Here is a 21087-nt window from a genome sequence, read left to right on the forward strand (position 1 = left end):
TGTGTTTAGGAAATTCTCTGACTACTGTACCTTCCTCAGGACTCAAAAGAAATGACTTCTTTAGACTTTGGGGAAGTGACTTGGATTATCTTGACCAGTCTTTTGGGCGACTTGAGTACTTGCTTTCTCTGTTGCCTGATGAAGGCAGCAATACCGAATTGTCTTCAAGGAAGCTAATGGACGGTGTAAGTGACCATGTCAAAGGTACTTCAAGACTTGGTACTAAAACAACCTTTTTATTAAATTGGTTAATAGATGTAAAGGGAATAGCGCCTGGAACGTAGTAGGTGCTGGATAAACGGTAGCGAATGTCATAGATGCTGTGGACACCCTGGCCTGTATTCCGTTGGCCGACCTCTGGGTTTGCCTGCAGCTGCTTCGGAGTTCCTGTGCAGGTCAGCGGGGTCTCATCTTGACTGCTGGTCTTCCTTGGTTTCTCTGCCCAAGGGCCTGCTCTGGCACCTCAGGAGCTTATTCACGTCTTGATAGAGCAGCCTAGAAATGGTAGGGGATATAAGGGCTCAGGAGCAACCCTCAATCAATAACAAATAGGACTTGGTCCACAAGTACCCCAGCTTCCCTGTCCTTAGGTGGGACAGTTCTGAGGAAGATGCCTCAGAGTGTCCCCAGCAGGATCCATTGCCTGCAGTGGAAGCCCATTCATTAAGGCACTCTTTTCTTATTTCCTCTCTCTTCTTATCTCACTTTCTCCACCTTCTCAGTTGTGCTTCCTGGAATCACCTCCCAAATAAACTGCCGGAACCTAAGCCCTTTCTCAGAGTCAATCCTTCTGAGTAACCAGAACTGAGAAAAGTATCATTGGCCTCACCCGCTGCTGGGCATGGGAAGGGGAGCCATAAGACATCATGGCACAAAATTCATGATATGTGGTTACACAATGATTTATCTTGTGTAGCCAAATAGATGCACATTTATTTTTGGACTTTCAGAAAATGACCACAAATCATTGTAGCAATAAGAAATAGACTTTGGGGACAGGGGCTATAGCTAGAAACCAAAGAAAAGTGATCATATATATTAAAATGTAGGAAAAAGGGGTGGCTGCATTGTAACATGGAAGCCACTCCTGTGCTCATGGGCCATCAACTTTGTCACTTCCATCATGTTCCAACATGGACAACAAAACAGATACAGTATGTATTATAGTGGTCTGCAAAACTGCATTTGCTGCATGAAAATAAATAAATAAACAAGCAAATAAAAAAGCTGTTCAAGGCTTTTAGTTCAGTATAAATTCATTCCTCTAAAGGAAAATGCCATCCTAAACATTTTTTACTTGCAAAACAATCTTCAAGCTATAGAGCAATTTATTTCACATGACATTTACAGAAAATCAACAGAAGTAGCTTTCATAACGTGTGAAACCACAAATCACGTTTCCTTGCTATGGTTATGCATTGAAATCTCTTGAGGTCTCCTCTGGAGCTGCCTTGGGAGAGGGCCTTTACAGATGATTGTTTCTGTTCACATAAGTATCCTTTTCTCAATGGAAAATTTATATGATTCCCTACTGGGGCCCCACTGCTTTCTCTATTCCCAGGCCCACAAAGACAGTCATTGACAAGGGTTGCTACATTCTGCCTTAATGGTTCCATTGTCTCCAACATTTCATATGGCGTTTCTTGAAGCAACCAAACAAAAATTTAAAAAAGAAGTTAAAAAAAGGCAAACTGACGAAGTGGACTCAATAGGAACACAATTTAATTCAACTGGTATGAAATAATTTAAACATGGAAATCTGGATGAGTTCAGTGGGTATAATTATAAAAGAATATAGGAAAATTTGGTGACAGCATTAGTGCTCAACCTTAGCACATCGTTATTCCAAATGACCTTTTCCCCCCTTCTCATTCACTCCCTTCACTGCTTGGAGGATGGCTTTCATAATGCCAGCTGAGCTCAGGGCTCGAGTGGGCTCTCACTCAGGGATGCATAACCACAGCATCAACTCTTCAGCCTGGGTTATTGCTATTTACCATTTAATGCTGGTCAACAGAAGACTTAGCTTGTTCAGAAATAATCATTATATTTAAAATTTTAATTTATTATAGATTTTTTTTCTAATCAAGCCTAGATCCTTGATCAGAAGGATTTACAGGTTTTCAGCAAGGACGCAAAGGTTGCCAAGACAAAGGCAAATTAAAATACAGTACTGGGAGAGATTTCAAATGAATAAGGTGGTGTTAGAAGGGCAGAGGATGTGCTGTCAATGAAATGTAGGTGAGCACAGGGTTTTGGTTGAGATCTGCATAGTTGGTCTACAGTATCCAAGGCATCTGGAAATGATCAGTAAGAAAGTAGCCCCCTGTCTTAGTCAGTCCAGGTTGTTATAGCAAAATATCATAGGCTGCGTGGTTTAAACAACAGACATTTATTCCTCACAGTTCTGGAGGTTGGGAAGTTCAAGATCAAGATGCAATTCTCATCCGGGTAAGGGGCCATTTCTTGCAGATGGTTGTCTTTTTGCTGTATCTTCATTCGGTGGAGAAAGGGCTCTGGTCTCCTTCCTGTTCTTAGAACTAATCTCATCATGAGGAGCCCACACTCATGATTTCATCTAAACCTAATTATCTCCCAAAGGCCCCATCTCCAGATACCATCACACTGGGCGACTAGGGCTTCAATGTATCAAGTTGGGGGGATGCAAATATTCAGTCTATGGTACCTCCAAAGACAGGTTCTTGAGTATCTAGCAGCCCAAAGAGGGCAAGGGTCTTGCCAGATCCTCTCCTCCCATCAGCCAGCGTTTCTGGTGCTGTGAACAGCCTTTAACACATAAAGCCACTCTGTGCAAATGACCTGAGACTTTTCTAGGTTCCTTTGGAAGAGTTTGGCCTCAAGAACTATGTGGAAACTTTCAAATTGAAGTTATATTAAAAAATGTTTATTAATGACCACAGTGGCCTTCTCAGGAGGGTGGGTCTTACTAAACCGGAACCAAGGCTGCTGCTGCTTTTTTTTTCCTGTTGTGGCAAAATTCACATAAAACTGTCTATTTTGCCAGATCATTTATTTTTATTTTGGGGGAGGGTGATTAGGTTAATTTATTTGTTATTTTAAAAATTACTGTTGTTATTTTTTTAATGGAGGTACTGGGGATTGAACCCAGGGCCTTGTGCATGTTAAGCAGGCACTCTACCATCGAGCTATACCCTCCCCTCAAATTCTCTATTTTAAACCAGAGCTTCTTAATCTTTTTTTGTGCCATGGATCCCATTGGCAGTCTAGTAAAATCCATGGACCACTATTCAGAACTATGTTTTTAAATGTATAAAATAAAATACAGAGAATCTCAAAAGAAGCCAATTACTTTGAGAAATTTTGTTATCAAAATTTTAAGGATCAGATAGTGAAACAATAATATGTGTTTCTTAATTAATGCATTAATAGCAAGAACTAGCAGGCAGGACTGATAACTGGTACAATTTCAAAGTGGCGATGAATAAAGATGACAATTTAGCTGCAACAACAGTAATCTGAGCTGAAAATGTGACTTCTCATGGTGGCAACAGACTCAGGGATTGCGAATGCTGCTGGCGTTTGTTGCCTAGTTTTATAATAGAAGCAAATACTAAATGTTAAAAGTTAGAGAAAACAAAGAAGTAACATTTTTCTACCCAAGTTTATGGACCCTCTGAACTCTCAGCTCTAGATTACGAACCCCTGCGTGGAGAGCAAGCCTCTTTTGTCTGATTATCTGAATTTGGAAGCTGATTCTTCTGCTAATGGAGGGAGGGTGGAACATTTGGGGCCGAGAGGAGCTGAGTCTGGAAGGAAGGCACAAGGTGAGGGCGGTGCAGCCATGGTGGCGAGGTGGCCACAGGGCATTTTAAAATCAGTGATGCCTACTTTAACTCAGAAAGCTGTTTGCAACATTTGGTACCAACTACTTCTCTGTCTCCCGCTGAACTCTTCATTAAAGTCTGGTATATTCTGGAATGTACTATGGGAGTGGACTTTTTGTGGCCCTTAAAGAAGGGCCCGATTTACACATTTGATAATTGAAGGCTGCTGACCACCTGGACAAAAGTAGAAGTGCCGAGAACCTCAGGCCTCTGGAAAGTCCCTGAAGTCCTGGGGAGGACCTTGGACCACTGCTACACAAAGAGCTGGGGGTGTAGTTTATCTATATACCCCCAAGGAACAGAGGGCCCCAGATGATATCCACTTGTACTTGGTTCCTATAGAGTAAGTATAACTACGCTAGGTGTGAGTCTGACTCGTTCGGACCCAGAGCCTGCCCTCTGCAGCTGACCTCTGAAGTCTGGGAGCAGCCTCCTGTTTTGGAGCTGAGCTGAAACTAGGATTCTGAGTAGCAGCATCTTTCCTGCTCTGACTGTACACAGAAGTCACCGCTTGTCCCGGTACTGGAATCACTCCACTGCCATTTACTTACTGTCCCCTGTCATCATATAGCAGCCAGGTCTGGGTACGAATAAGATGGTGACATTGCAAGTGGTGCACTGCCGTGGGTTTGAAGGACGGAGTTAGGTGGCGTGGTGTACCAGGCAAGAGCTCGCACTTTGGGGTCTGATCCAAGTTTGAGCTCTGGCTCTGCTACTTACCTTGGTCAAGCTCCTTCACTTCTGCAAGCAACAGCCCTTTCCTGTGTTCAACGAGGAAACAGCTAGCCCTGATTCCCATGGCTTGTGTGAGGACGAAACCCAATAACTGTGTAAAGATTTGAGTGCGGTTTGTGGTACATTAACACTGTAGTTATTATTATTGTTGTTGTTATTCTTTCAAGACTATAAATATTCACAATAATGCTTTCTCTCTACTCTTCTGCCTTTCCACATACACCCCCACCATTTCACTTGACTTTCTCCTCTCCACCTGCCTTTGGAGTGACACGGGTGAAATGTTTTCCAGAAGGGTGAAAGATTTCTTGAGAACACATACTCACCCTTTGCCTTTCCACTTACTATGTTGTAAACATCCCTCCCCCCTGCACACTCACACACACACACACACACACACACATACACACACACACACATATACACATAGATATACACACATATATAACACAGTCACAAAAGTATACACACATACACATACATATACACACACATATACACATACATATACATACATATACACCTACACACACACACACACACTCATTCCTCTCTTTCTTCCTGTGGTAAGAGAATCACATTCAGGCCTCCTGCCTGGAACTGCAGAACATTACCATCAGGCTGGTCCATTAAATATCATTTGAAAGTCAATTTTATCCCAGAGTGGTAAGTAGTATGCGTGCTTATGTCTTCATCTACCTTAATTAGGAAAAGCAATTTGCTGCACATTTCTTAAAAAAGAAAAAAAATGCTGATCAAATTTGAGCTCCTGATAGATTGAAACACAGCGTATGTTGTGGTGGTGGTACAAAGATGTGAAACCACTTCCCACATCTAAATTATGGCTTGGTCTAAAAACAGTCCAGCCTTATGACTCGTGTGTTTTCTAAGTAACTTGCGCAATTGCCCATAATTATGGAAATAGGGGCTGTCTCCTGAAAGCCAGCCCCTCCTCATTTTGTTTCTCGACCCAGAATAGAAAACTCCATTTTGAGACTATCACTCGAGATGTTTCCATCCCATCGTATTTTCTGTGATTCTGTACCATTAACAATCTCAAGACCATTTTCCCACATCTCCTTTTGCCAAAATGGTTGGAGTGTCTGTGAAGCTCCGGCTCTGTTGAACGTAGGTGTCTGCCTTTCTCATTTGTTTCTTTTAACTAGGCCAGACCAATTTTAACTCACGGGTGCCTCTGACTTGAATCCTCCCGAAACTCTGGTGGGGTGCCAGTGGCACCCGAGCTGGCACTCAGATGGCCTGGGAATGTCTGGAGGGCTGTGGGGACAAGCCCGTCAGAAGTCTTTGTGTTTGAGGAACTAAGGAGCCTCTTAAGTGGGCACAACCCCTAAGAGAAGGATGAGCTGGGGAGGAAGCAGCCAGGCCTAAGGAGCTTGACCCAGGAAGAGAGTTCTGGATTGGAGAAGGAGGTGTGACTACGACTATATGCCTCGTGGTCAAGGGCACTCTGAACTCACCCCTGTGTACCTCTGAACTCATGTCTGGGCCCTGCTGAGAGATGAACTGTTGTTCTTGTCTCCCTTCCCATATTCCATTTGTCACACAGCAGCCAAATTTTCAAATCAGAAATCAGATCATGCCACTTGTCTGCTTAAAAACCTTCTCTGGCTTTCCACTCCAAGTAGTAGTAAATAAAACTCCCCTTCTGAAAGCCTACAGGATCTCACCTAAGCAGCTCTGCCTGCTGCTCCTACCCGATCTTGTATTTCTTTCCCATTTGCCTTTTTTTTTTTTTTTCAACCACAGAGTCTTCTTTCTCATCCTTAGCCAGTCCCATTCTCACCCTTTCTGTTTGCTGTTCCTTCTGTCCTGAGCACTCTTGCCTGGAGGATATCTTCTCATCCTCCAGGTCTCAATTTAAACATCACCTCCTTAAATTGTCTCTTTCTGAGCCCTGTAAGTAACTGCCCTTCTCATGCCCCATAATGCTCTCACATCACCCTTTTCGCTTCATTCTTAGCCCTTATCACAGGCTGACATGATCTTGTTTGGTTGCCAATTTATTGTTTGTCTCTTCCCTCTTCAGGACAGGGTCTATCTTAGTTTAGCCTCCCTTTCAGAAGTGGAGCCTGAGACAAAGGTTTCAGGTGCATGTACTTTGTGTTCAAAGACAGAGCTCCCCTAAGTATTACAAAATATAAAGATAATATAGAAATCAGGGCTTGCATGGATACAGGAGGACGCAGAAGAGTGAAAGTCAAGAAGACTGAAGCTGGAAGGTCAGGGAAACTGTCACTGATGATCTCAGCCTGGAGCAAAGCACCAAAATAGTTGGTTCTGAAAAGTTCTCCGGGAAATTGTGTCATATCTGGCTTCCATAACTTCCCAAGAACAATAGCCTCTTCTAACTTCTTCCTTTCCAATCTCACATAGGTTCCTTTCATTGGCAAATTCTAACCTGTACCCAGGCAGGTAAAGTGGGTTGATGCATCTGTGAAACTGTTTACTGGAGCCATGACTGGGATCAGAAATGAGGCTGAATGGACAGGAGGTGCCTGATACTGGGATTCTGCCTGTCTTTTTATTTCTCTGTCCTAGAATGGTCCTTGGTGCATCATGGGTGCTCAATAAGTGCTTCCCAAGTGACTGATTCACACAAGGGCTGTAAGTAAAAGCTAATGGTTGTGATGCTCAATTTGGGAACCTAGTGGCACACAAGCCACACTGCTATGGGATCCCTCTAATAGAGGGTGCCTCAAAAGTCTGAGAGGTGGTCTCCATCTGTGGCTCCAGATGCCTCAGCTCTACTAGCATGTCAAGGTTCCAGGCTTTAATGGTGGTGCTCAGTGGAAAGTAAAGGAATAAATATGGCTCCCAGTGAGGGATGGTGGATAAATCCTGGGTATCTGAGCAAACTTGCTCAGGAGCACATGTGAGACACCATGGGGGCGCCTCCTAGAACTACTATATATAAGGGCAGAGTTGAGTGAAACCTTTGCTATTATATGTGCTCTAAGTCTATTAGTATCATTGGCTTGGCTGGAGGAAACTCAAGTAATAACAATATCTGCAAGAAAATGTATCATGAGCAAGAATTTCTGGGATGCATTCTGTACATTTTTCAGGGAGTTCCACTGGAATGGAGCCCAAGTGACCCAAGTCCACAATAGCCCAACAGGCAACCTTGATAAAGCACCTTTACTTTGACTTTTCCTCCTTCCATGTCTCACTCTCCCCATTTCCTCACTCCTGTTTCATGGGATTATCTCCCAACTCAACTACCTGTGCCAGTGCCCTTGAGAAACCAGTAAGTCTAAATATGGAACATTCTAGAAATGGCAGATGAATTCACTGTAGCTGGAGCTCAGTGAGCAAAAGATGAGGGCCTAAAGGTAGTAGGGCAAGATCATGTAGGATCTCGCAGGCCACAAAAAGGACTATGGATTTCATTCTGAATGAGCTAAGAGGCCACTGGAGGGTTTTGAGCAGGGGAATAAAATGATCTGACTTATGTATTTAAAAAGACAACTCTGGTTATTGTGCTGAGATGAGATTGTAGGGGTCAATGGTAGAAATGGGGGGAAAAGTCAGGAGCCTGTTCAACTGTGCAAGTGAAAAATGATGGTAGATGGAACCCTGGTGGTGGTGGTGATTTCTACTCAGATTCTAGATATATTTTGCAGGTATAACTGACAGGATTTGAAGATGGGTTGAATGTAGGATGTAAGAAAAAGGAGAAGATTCAGGGTTGATACCAAGATTTTGGTCTTAAGCTATTTGAAGAATGGTGTTATTTCCTTCCCTGGGGAAGACCCCAGGGGGAGCAGATTTGGGTGAGGGAAACAGAGATTCTGGCTTAAGATATGTTAAGTTTGAGGAGCTTAGTTGACCTCCAAGAAGAGATGTTGGGGAAGCAATGGGGAAAAACAAGCCTGGGGTGCAGGAAGTCATCAAGGCAAGAGATTTAAATTTGGAAGCTCTCAGCAAATAGATGTTACTAAAGGACCTGAGATTCAAGATGAGAGCATCACTCCATTACTCCCTATGGGGAGTAAGTGTGGCCAGAGAAGAGAAGGGGTCCAAGCAGTAAATGCTAGATCACTCCAACATTAGAAGTCAGGAAGATGAGGAGTAACCAACAGAAGAGACTGAAAAGGAACATCAAGAAAAGTAAGAAGAACAAAAAGGTCCTACTGTATAGCACAGGGAACTATATTCAATATCTTGTAATACACTATAATAAAAAAGAATATGAAAAAAATTTATGTATATATGTATAACTGAATCATTATGCTGTACACTAGAAACTAACACAACATTGTAAATCAACTACAGTTCAATTAAAAAAAAAGAACAACAACAACAAAAAAAGAAACACAGGAAGAGATCCAAGAGGGTGTGGCATCCTCAAGGCCTAGAGAAGAAAATATTTCCAGGAGGAGAAGTGGTGCTGATAGGTCAAGTCAAGGTGAGGTTTGAGAATTCATCTTGGACTTACTTGTGGGGGTCATTGGTGACCTTGAAAAGATCAGTTTCAGTGGAATGGGGAGGATGTTTAGAGGGAGCTCAAAAAGCAGAAGAGAGGAAGTAGAGAGAACAAACAGAAAGAATTTGAGTTTTGCTGTAGGAGGGAGAGTAAAAATGGGGCAGTACCTGGAAGGGGGTGGAAGATCAAAGGAGGTTTTTGTTTTATCTGATTTCTGATATCAGGGGAAGCTTGCACACTGATGGGGCTTATCTAGTAAGGTGGGCTAACTTAATGGTGTAGGAGAGGGCAGGAGGGGAGTCTTGAGTAGGTTTGGGGTTATGGGGGGATCCAGTTCACATACAGATTGTTTTGGCTTTAGCCAGGAGCATGAATAGTTCATCTACCCTGACAGGAGAAAAGATGGGGTATATGATCACAGATGCAGAGAGATTGGGGTATCTGATGGCGGGGAGGGGTTATGGAAGTTCTCTTCTGATGACTTCTGTTTTCTCAGTAAAAAAAAGCAAGATCATTAGCTGAGTGAAGATGAAAAAGGGACAGTGGAGATTTGAGGAGAAGCAAGGTAGAGTGGAATAGTTGTTTTAGAGACTGAATGAATAGACTGACAAGGGAAATGTCATCGTTAGAGGCAGCATGTGATGCTGTAAGACCTACTGGGAATTTGTGGTCACGACTTTAAAGTGAGACCAGTCATCATGGAGCTGCCTCAGCTCCTGGTGTGCAGCTGCCGAGGGAGTGGAGAGGTGGATTTCAACAGCATTGGGTGTGAAGGAAAGAGATATATGAGGGACTGAGGTGGTTGAAGCGGTAGAAAAGGAAGTGGGTGTCATGATGGGATCAAACTCAGGTGAGGAGAGAAGTGAGGCTATGACGGTACTAAGTGGAGTGGGAAGCTGGGAGGCTCAGTGGATAAATAAGAGCTCCCAGCAAGATACAAGAATGATTAGAGTTAGGGATTAGCGAGAGTGACTTGGAAAGGTAGGAAGTGGTCGTTGGAGACCAGAACACTTAAAATTGAGATTATGTTGAAGACACAGTCATTAGTAACGAATGACCAGGTCTAGGATATGACCACAGGAATGAATGGCTGAGAAAGGGCAGGGACATAATCCTTGGAGGAGAGAGGGTCAAAGATCTGGGAAGCTAGAGAGTTGGAAGGATCATCTATGTTGAATATTGAAATCAGCAAGAATTATGATAGTTGCAGTGGTGGAGAGACAAGTAATCCAGGTGCTTAAATAATTCAAGGAAAAATGGGTGACTGGGAGATGTGTAAATGACAGCAACAAGGTGCTTTTTATACTCTAACCTGTACTGTTTATTATTTTGCATATCTTTTTTCCCCCACCTCCTCCCACCCTGTTCCCAACTAAGGATGCTGTGAGCTCCTGGAAGGAAGGGTCCATATTGTTTTCATTTTTGTAGCTAAGCTAGTGCTTAGCCTACAGGTGTTGGTTACTTGATTGACAGAGAGAACAGGACCTTCTTTCCTCAGGCGGCTTCTAGAATTTCTGAAACGTATGTCCAGATGTGCTTCAGCCCTCGTAGCAACCGCACTTCTAAAGATACTGCAACCAAGTCAACTCCCGGTTAGCAGTTAGATTCAGTGCTCAGTCAATGCATGTGTCCAAGTTGAGGAGAGAGTGTCTTCAAATCGACTTAGTTATGGACCAAAGGTTAGGCCTGAATAAAACTGGGAAGCGGTCACCATCATCTCTGAGGATTTTCGGTCTCACTACAAGCAAATTGCAGCACCCATTTCCCCACTTTTGGGACCTGACCACTGTATCACCTTGTATAATTTCTGCTGAAGTAGTGAGTTTCAAACCTAAGGCAATGACAGTCACCTGGGGGGAAGTGTGAACACTAGTAACTCCTGGTCTTTACCCTCATTAAAACAGGATCATTGGGGAAAGGCCCAGGAACCAGCATTTCTGATGCTTCTCAAGTGCTTTTCAGTAGCTCAAATTTGAGAAGCCCTGCACTACAGTGCTAGGTGGCAAGGTTGGACCTTTCCCAGGTGCTTTCATATTTTAACAGTGACCTCTTCCATGGGAGAGCACTTTTGAGTCCAAAGGAGCAGATCGCTGATTGTGGAACTGGGGGCCCCTGTCAGGATCCTATTAAGAAGCAGGGGGCTAGTCTGTGGCTGTTAAATTTTTTGAGTCAAGATAAAGTGCAGAAGGAGATGCTACCTACCACGTGCAGTCAGGTTTGAATGGTCTCATGGTTCTCAACATGTGGTTCCCAGAGCAGCCACAGAAGGATCACCTGGGAACTTGTGCAAAATGCAGATTCTCAAGCCTTGCTCCAGACCCACTGAATTAAAAGGCCTGGGGCTGTTTTTCATTTGTGTTTTCACAAACCTGACAGGTGATTCTGATGCCCGCTCACATTTGGGAAACACTCTTCTTCCAGCCTGGGAGCCCAAGCCAGTCGGTGCCCCTTCCCACGTGACTGAGCTCTGTGTAGGTTGAGCTCACTCACTCTGGATCTGACAGCTTCTTCTGTCTGGTGCTCTGGGGTGTTTTGAGTGCGAGAGGTGCTTTGCTCTGAACTACGAGATTGTGTGTGGCAGCAATGGCGTCTGTGTGTTTGACACCACTGTGATAGGTAGTGGGGCAAGGATGCTTGCAAAGGGGGAGAGCTCTTCCTCTCCCCCAAACATCCTAAACTCTCCTCGTGGGTCTCCACCCCATGTTTACTCTCAGAACAGGTCTAGGGTAAGGTAATACATTCTGACGTGTCTATACAGCAAATCATTTGTTTTAACAAGCAGGGGTTGCCTTCCAACGAGCTTCATAAACAAGTCACCTCTTGGTTTGGATTTCAGTGCTAAAAGCCATAGGCTAATACCGCCCAGGAATTGACTGGACTATCTGACCACAGCCGTCCTTTCCTTAAAGAATGTCATTAATTTCAACAGACAGTGTAACACAGAAGTAGGAGTGTCCATCTTATGCAAAGTCACATACAAATGATTTGGAATTACTTCCTTTACTGCCTCCTTCATTAGTCCAGAAGATAAGGGTTCCATTGAATTATACAGGAGTCTTACATTGGCTGTTGATTATTTTTAAACTTGTTCTATTATTTAAAAGTAATAGAAATTGCACAGTTTTATATGATCTGATTTTTATTCAGATTTGAAAGTCGTTCACATCAAATTAAAATTCCTTTGGGCCCTTTAAAATGCCTTAAATTCAAGTTTATGATTTAATAACTAAAGGGTACAGAGGGAATGCGAACTGACTTTCTGAATCGTCAGTGATATGGAAATTTCCAGAAGATTCACAGCCTCTCCAAATTAGCGTTTTCCTCTATTTAGCAGGCACTGTGGTGATGGGGGAGGATCTAGGACTGTAAGCCAAGATACTTGGGTTTCAGTCTAGGCTTTGCTGAAAGTGAGTTAGTGCAAAGAAAAGAGCTAAAATACTTGGTCACTCATTGTCCTTGAAGGACTTAAATCAGAGAGCAAACACAGAGGGGACGGGAGGAAAAAAAATCAATGTATAAAAGGCTGGTGGTATCAAGCAAGTCCCAGTGAATGCAAACTGATGTGTACTTCACACAAATGATGCCTAGTTTTGGGGGAAAGAGCTTCCTCTTTCCCCCTCCCTTCCTTTCTTCTTTCCTCCCCCTTTTCTTGCTTCGTCCCTCATCTCCTTCTTTCCTCCTTTCCTCCTTTCCTCACTCCTCCCCTCCCCTCTCTTTTATCAAGCAACCCATATAACTGACCCACAGTCCATTAAACATGTCTTGGTTCCAGAGGTGTGAGAAGTACTGTCCATCCTTAGACCAGAGCTAGAGGGATGTCTGCCCTGGGTCCTGGGGCTTTAGACCCTTGCTAGTGAAAGTGTGGTCTATGGACCAGGAGCAGCAGCATCACCTGGGAGCTTGTTAGAAATGGAGACTCTTGAGTACCATTCCAGACTTAGGGAATCAGAACCTGAATTTTAGCCAGCTCCCCAGGTGATTCGGGTAAACATTAAAGTTTGAGAAGCATTGTTTTATAGGGCCTCTCCTTTGGCCGTGCCCCTTTCCACCAAGCAAAATTCTGAAGGGCCAAGGGGATGTGCCCACTCAGAATCTCAGAACTAGAACACTCTCTGGGTTCCTGGATCCCTAAATTCCCTACCCAAATCATTAGCCTACTTCCAAGGCCTACAGTGGGCGGACTGAACAGCCAGCACGCATTCCTCTAGGCCTGAGAAGCAGCCAGATGTGGCTGTTTGGAGGGTGGAAGCAGGGAGGTCTGTGGAAGAATCTCGGCGAAGCGGCTTAAATATCCAAGTCCGCGATCGCCGCCACTCAGCGCAGGATGGCCCTGCGGCTGGGAAAGGGAGGTGGTGATTGAGTGCTCGCTCTTTCTGTTCCTCTGAATTACAGTGTGGAACTCCAATGAAGCCCTGAATTCTAAATTCACACCTGGCCTTCCAAGTTGTTATGACAGTTTATTTGTCAAGAGAAGAGGAAAGAAGCTTTTTAATTTAAACATTTGTTAGCTTGATATATAACTTTCAAACACTCAGACATATGGTACGTGGGCCTCCCTTTGTACTCTTGGCTCAGTTCTGCAGATGTTAGGGGCGAGCCTGCTCGTGATGGGGTGAAAGGACATCTGAGGTTTTTCAGCACAGCACGCCCTGCTTGTCTTCTGGAGACACAAAGTTAGAGCGGCACATCTGCGTAGCTCTCTCCTGAAAGCTGTATTCCTTTGTGGGCTTGGAGACTCTTCCTAAACCTTGAAGCCTTCTATTTATGGCATTTCCTTTAGGATTTCCTTACAGGAGCTATTTATTCATCCTTTAATCAAGCCTTCCTCTGGCTTCTCTTCAAGTTCTCTCTCTCTCTTTTTTGTTTTTTTTTTTTTAAATAAATACAATATCTTTAGTTGGCACTGGGTGTCCTGACATTTATTAGTTCCTTAGAAAACAAACCAAAAAAATCAGAACAAATTAGTAAAATTAAAGATCCAAGGGCCCCTCGTACATGAAGCAGAAACCGCCAGATCATCTCCCTTGTGCGCGTGCGCGCACGCGCGCGCACGCACGCACGGGGGCGCACGCACGCACGGGGGCGCATCCACACACGGACCCGCGCAGACCCTCGGCTACAGGTAAGAAGTTAATAAGCTTTGCGGAGTGCAGGCGGCAGGTTCCTCATTTCTGCAATTTTAAGACGCTTCCCCAAAGAAGTAAGGGTGCCTCATATAGCTTGTAGGGTAGCAAGAGTGTGGTTGGCAGCTTTATTTTTCCTCTCAGAATGTCTCAGAAAATAACCCTGCGTCGGGCAATTGAAAGTGTCTTAGATTCAGTAAGATTCACTCTTTTTGGGGTCCAAGCTCATAGACGTAGCATTTTCTCAAAAGCGCCTGTTCAGTGCAGAGTGTAGAGCACAGGTCCTCCAACTTAGCACTCAGCACCTGGGGGCCTATCCCCGAAGTTCTTCTTTGCCTTGTGGAGGCCCAGGAATCTGAATTTTTAGCAAACACCCCGGTGATTCTGATGGTGGTGGTTGGTAGGCCGCACTTGGAGAAATCTTGGTATGGAAAGAAGGTGGCGTCACAGTTCCTGCGGGGCCTTGTTCCGTTTATATTCCAGGTCATGGCTGTCAATTAGCTGTAGAGATGCTGGTGATTCACAAGTGGCTTGGAGCTCATGAAATTCCATGCATTCAATTTAACAAATATTTATTAGGCATAAGCTCTGCACGGAGAAATGTAATGGGCACTGGGAATCCACCAAAGTATAAGATATGACTCCAGTTTTAAGAAGCTTGAACTCCTCTTCTGTCTATTTACATAAAGTCGGGACTGTTGTTAATACAAGTTAGGAATATCTGTTTTGCTTCATAGGCAGAGTCCTGTGTTGGAGAGAAAATAGGCAGGAAACAATACAGATAAACGATGCAATATCTATTAGTTAAGCACAATGTATTGAATGTATCTATAGTTACAAAATAAAACATTCTAACAATCCCAACTGCAATTACAATAAATCTGTCTTAATCAAAAACCATCGATTTAAAGCCTAGTGAAAAAAATTTTAAGCCACTAAAAATGAGCTTTTGAGCTCATGTGAAAGAATATTTGAAAGGAGCTATTACTAAGATGAAGTCTGTATAGCTACAATTATGTGATAATGGGTAAAATATTCACTTTAGGCTGTATTATCTGAATAAAGGAAGAAACCTTTTTAAAAAAATTTCTCTCTAGCCACTACCCAACTTGAATATCTGTGTTGTCCCCCAAATTCAGGGTAATCGTTTGGACTTGGCTTTCTTTGATCCTGCTTGAGTTTGGAATTAAAGATGTAAGCAATATCCTTTTTGTTAAATTCCACACATAGCTTCTGAGATCTTACGCACTACTTGACATCCCAGGACAAAGCATAGAAACCCACCTGGACACTTGTCAAGGTGTCTCTCACAAAGTTCGTTGTGGAAGCTATAAGCATCTGAGGGTTTGTTAATTAAATGCCTTTTAGTCATAAGGTTTAATGAGACTGCTTTTAAGGTATACTGGGAAATTAATGGGATATCTATTTTCTTTTCACACCCTCCCCTGCCACATACACCAGTCCCCAGCTTCTATCTCAGAGAAATCAAAGCTGGGTTTGTGATTTATTATCAAACTGGAGCTAATGATTAAAAGCCCCTCCCAGGCTGAAGTCTGGGGAGGAGGGATTCTACCCGTGTTCGCTAGGAAGAGAAGGATAAATTTCTCATTTACAGAATTGTACCTGAACTGTGGAAAATTGTCCACTGTTGTCTGAGAACTGCCCAATCCTCCAGTTCTCCACTCCCTGCCTCCCCTGCTGCTACTTTTCTTACCTCTGGTCAATACTCAGAAGAGACTGTAATGGCCTTAAGTTGAAATTCTGGCCCTCAAAGCAGATTTCAGACATGGGCACCATCTTGCTTTTGGAACTATGAAATAAAACCACATTCGACCCTGACCCCTACAGAGGGCCTCTCTTTTGAATGCTATGGGCAGTGCATGTGTCTTATCACACCAGTCAGATAATCTGTTATTTCAAGTGTGAGGCCCTGAAAGCAGCCTGGCATTTCTCTGCTCTTTCATTGATAGGAGATCACTGTTGCATCGGAGCTTTTGAGCCAGGAAGTCCCATTCTCAGGCCATCTGGCTGGGCACGTGAGCTTCCTGCACAAAGGCCTGTGACTGACTAGGGGAGGCAGTGGGGCTGGCCTTCACTTTGCACCACGAGTAGCCTTTTCTAGTTCACACCTGCCAACAAAGCGGCCAAGAGGGTGATTTAGGAAGTAGAAAAAGGTGAAAAGGCAACAGGCTGAGCCAGCTGTCCCAGCTTTCCTCTTTTTCCCGCCCCTGATGACTTGCATTTTCTCCCAGACAGCTGCCATTATGGTCTTCCAGCCACTCTCAAGAATTTCAACAAGGGCAACTTCTCTGCTTGTCAGAGGCGAAGGGAAATGAACATGATTCTGGGAGTAAGTGCCACCTCTTTGAGGAGTAACACAGCCATGTGACATGTAAGTGGGGTGGGGGTGTGAGTTGGGTGGGGAAGGGGTATGAGTTGGGGGTGAGAGAGGGTCCAATCTAAAGTTAACAAAATCCAGTTTTCCTCCCTCAACTTTACACTCTCTCGTTTTCCTGGGTTGTATATTATCTGCGCGTACGTACGTACGTATGTATGTACACACACACACACACGCACACAGTCCCAGGGAAGGAGTTCTCTTCACAGTACCCCTTGTTTTTGGCCATTCAGACTCTGCTTAAATGCTTCCAGTGATGGGGATCTCATTCTCTTGTGAGGTTGCTCATTACTCTCCATTCATACACATGTCCCAGGTCCCCACTTGTAGGCAATAGGTTTAATGTCGGTGAGCTCAGCCAGCCCAGACCCTCTGAGGAGCACAGGATTGGATTAAAAAGGCTTTGACCTTTAATATGAAATGGTGAACCCAGCTATCCTCCTGGTCCACCACTCTCTGGCCTGGATAGCTGTTAATTCTTAGGGAGCCTAATGCTCTGGCCTTTGTGTGTTTAATGTAAACAACTCTATTGTGCTTTAAATTCTGTTACAACCATATCTGCTTCTCATCTTTGCTGAAAGTGGTGTTCTCCTGGTATTTCTTTGGGTTCAACTAGCCCAGGTGGAGAGTCTTTATGAAACTGAAGAGAGGTACATTTTCAAATGAAATGAAGGCAGATGGAAGCTGGAGTCATAGAAAGGACATTCGAATTGGATTTTCCCAGAGAGACTTCGAGACTATAATACCCATTTGCCACGTTTTCTGTTTAATTTCCTCAGGCGTTTGTTTTGCTCAGTTCTCCTCTAGGCTATCTCAGCTGTTTATCACTGATGGTTCTGAGGACATTTCTGCTGCAAGAATTTATCAGCTAGGACTCTTCCTAAGTGTCAAAAAACCCAGCTCCTTATCAGCTGTCTTAAGGGAAAATTAGAGAAAGTACTGGTTTACATAACTGAGAAGTTCAGGGTGGAGGCTGGCTTTAGGTGAGGCTTGATTCAGGGGCTCCAGGGCTGTCACCAAGACCCTTTTCTCTCCGTCTGGAGGCTCAGCCTCGCTCTCCTCTATCCATTGGCTAGATTCTCAGATTTCACAAGGTGGTAGGGCACCGGCAGGGGCGTCTCATTATTTTCTCAGTTCCAAATCTTGCTAGGGCAGTCAGAGGGAAGCTTGAGACTTTGACAGCAGCTTCCAGCAAGTGACTCCCTCTCTCTTTCTCTTCTACACCCTAGTGTGAGAGGTGGAACCCCGCCCAGACCATTTGGACTTAGGCTTGAGGGAGGGATCTGTGCCCAAGCAGAAATGTGGGTTGTTCCTAGAAGAGGGGATAACAGATGCTGGGAGGCAAATTGAACATGTCTGTAACAGGGGCAGCTATCAATTTTCTTCTTGAATGATTCTGCCCCCTCCGTATGACTCGCATATACGTATACATAGGAAATAGCCAGCACTGGAAGCTGTAGCTTCAGACACAAGAGGGATATATCAGGAGCTTTCTTGGAATAGAACGACAAGAAGAGTTTTGAAATCAGTACCAATACAAGGAGGGGGATAGAGGATATTCCACTCTGGGTGGCCAGAGAGGAGGAAAATGAGGAGAATCAGAGGACACAGTGTGTAAGTGGTTTGGCCACAGTATCCTCCAAAACTATATAATAATAGGAATACTTTGCAATAATGCACATTGAGTATAATTCTGGTTGCTGTCCAGGTACTTTACATGTAGTAAATCATGTAATCCACACAACAACCCTATGAAGTCAGTCAGTTATTATCATCATCATCCCCATTTTACAGATGAGGAAGTCAAAGCCCAGAGAAGTTCAGCAATTTTCCCAAGATCATAGAGCTAGTAACTGGCAGAACCAGGATTTAAACTTTGATAGCCCTTAACCCCCACATTATAGTGTCCCTAATGAATACACAGAAATGGCAATACTCTGGTGGCTCCAGGGATAGGAATATGGCTGAAGGAGTGGCTGAGCCATTCTCTAGAGCTGGTAGAGAACTTAGAAGCAGGACAGAAGAACAAAAGAAGGAAACTTCATTTCTTCACGACAGAGATAAGAAGATAATTATGCCCCATACAGCACAATAAAGTATCAAGGTTGCCATGTAATAGGTGAAGTGTCAGGGAGTGCAGAGAGTGGATTAACTCTGGGTGTTTTGCCAGGCTAACTACTAACTTTTGAGTGTGACTGTGGATGAGTCACTAAACCTCCCTGTGCCTCAGTCTCCTCTGTGAAATAGGGATGACTGTGCCTCACCTCCCTTATTGTATCATTATGGAGATGAGACAAGATAATGTGAGATGAAACACTTTGTATAGAGAATTCCCAGTCATAATTGTGCTTTCTATAGGCACTTAAAAGCTTATTTGCAATAATTTATGGCATTGTCATTGAGGTACTATTATTAAAGAAAAGCCTGTTTTTCTAAAGAGTATTATACAATCTTCTAGAAATAACTTACATTTTTAAAATTACATGTTCAATGTAGATAATTTCAAAAACAAAAATGAACATAAAAAGAGGAAAACAATAAAATTGCCCAGAAAAATCTACTCAACATTTTGGTTAATTTTTTTTTCAGTTCATTTTCTATGCCTACCTGTGCTTTTTTTTAAGCAAATAATGTTTCAATTTAATATTTTATCTTATATACATACACTGTCTTTACTCTTTTGCAAGCCACTTTTTTCCCGTTTATTAGAGATTTATTTCCTTGTCATTAATCTTGTACAACAGTGACTTCAAAATTTTTGGACCATGATCCACAGTAAAAAAAAAAATACATTTACATTGCTACTCAGTAAACGCACACACGCACATGCACACACTCGTACATATAATTGCCTGATACTTGCCATTACTATATATAGTGTACTCTGATATTTTCTTTTCTGTATTAAAATGAAATAATATAGAATAGATAGAATACACTATTTCATGATTTACTAGTTGATTATATGACCCACATATAAATCACAATTTGTAGTTTGAAAAACACTAAGATTTGTGGAGATATACCATAATTATTTAACATATCTCCCATTGTTGGACTTTTATATTTTTCTTATATTTTGCCATTCATTCTTTTGTTCATTAAAGTGTTCAAGAAATATGTGTGGAGTCCCTACTATGTACCAGGCACTGTTCTTGGTGCTGGGAACACAGGGGTGAACTAGACAGATGAGGTCCCCATGTTATTGCACTTACAACCTCTGGGGGTAGGGAAACAGGCAATGCACATATCTACAGACCAGAAAACTCTAAGATAATGTGATGAGGAGTGATGAGATGGGAGCTATTTTAGGTGACAGTTGGGAAAGGCCTCTCTGAGGGGTGGCATTTAAATGGGTATGTCATTTCCAAGAAGATATTGTTGAACTACATCCTGAGAAGATGTAGGGTAAGAGAATCTAGGTTGGGAGATTCTAATCTAAGGTGGTCAAGAGCTTGGCATGTTTGAGGATCAGGAGAGTGGCTAGTGTAACCCCAGAAAAGTGAGCATGGTGGAAAAGGGAGGGTCATATAGGATGAGGTTGAAAAGGTTAGTAGGGGTCAGATTATCCAGGACCTTCTACTGCAAACATGCTCCATCTTTGTTTACATCCACATGTATGTCTTGAGGGAAAAGCTTGAAAAGCATCTAGAATAGCAATAGGTGTGAGCAGGGACATTGGGTGGTAGAGAGACTGAGAAGGCGACATGTTTTTCTGAATGAAGGCTTCTGTGCTAAAGAGGATCCAAGTTCTGTTGGAAGAGCATGGCCCTGGCACAGCACCTTGCTCTGTCCCAAGTAGATCTTCCATGGGGGATTTTAACTTCCCAGAAAATAGGGTCTTTGTCTAATTCACTGCCATGTCCTCAGCACTAGCACAATGCTTGACCCATAGTAGGTGCTCAGTAAATATTTATGAAGCAAACACGTGAATAAATGGACATCCCTCACCCACCCCTAGCCCCATAAGCAAAGGACAGTGGTTATTCATGACAAATTTACATTTTCTCAAGTGTGACCCCCCTATCCTTGTGCTAACAGAGGAGAAGCTACTCCATGTAGTGAAGGGAGAGTATTTCTTTAGCTCCTCTCTGGTGAAGTCACAAATAATCTCTCAGAAGGCGTTATTTATTTTACTTGGTCTTTTTTTTTTTTTTTTTTTTTATGAAATGGCATGACGACTCACCAGCTGCTTTTTGCAATAAAAAAAGATAACACATTGCGATTGCCAGAAACAGATGTTGAAGAGGCCTAGAAATCTGATTTTTCCACATCAGGGACCCTGTTGTGTATTGAAATAAATTGACGGGGTTATTGGAGGCTAGATTGTTGGTTTCTTTGAGGTGGTTCGCTCATTGTGTTGAAAAAGGGGGTGGGGTGGGGAACGCCACAAAACAGACGGGCCCTGGAGGAGCCACCAGAGGCAGCCCTTGCCTGCCCGGGGCTCCTGCCGCTTTGGTGCTGACTGGCTCCATGTAACACAGCCTTCTCCCACCCTGCTTGCTCATCGCTGTCATC

This window comes from Camelus ferus, chromosome X (genome assembly GCF_009834535.1).
Source record: "Camelus ferus isolate YT-003-E chromosome X, BCGSAC_Cfer_1.0, whole genome shotgun sequence".
Taxonomy (NCBI): domain Eukaryota; kingdom Metazoa; phylum Chordata; class Mammalia; order Artiodactyla; family Camelidae; genus Camelus; species Camelus ferus.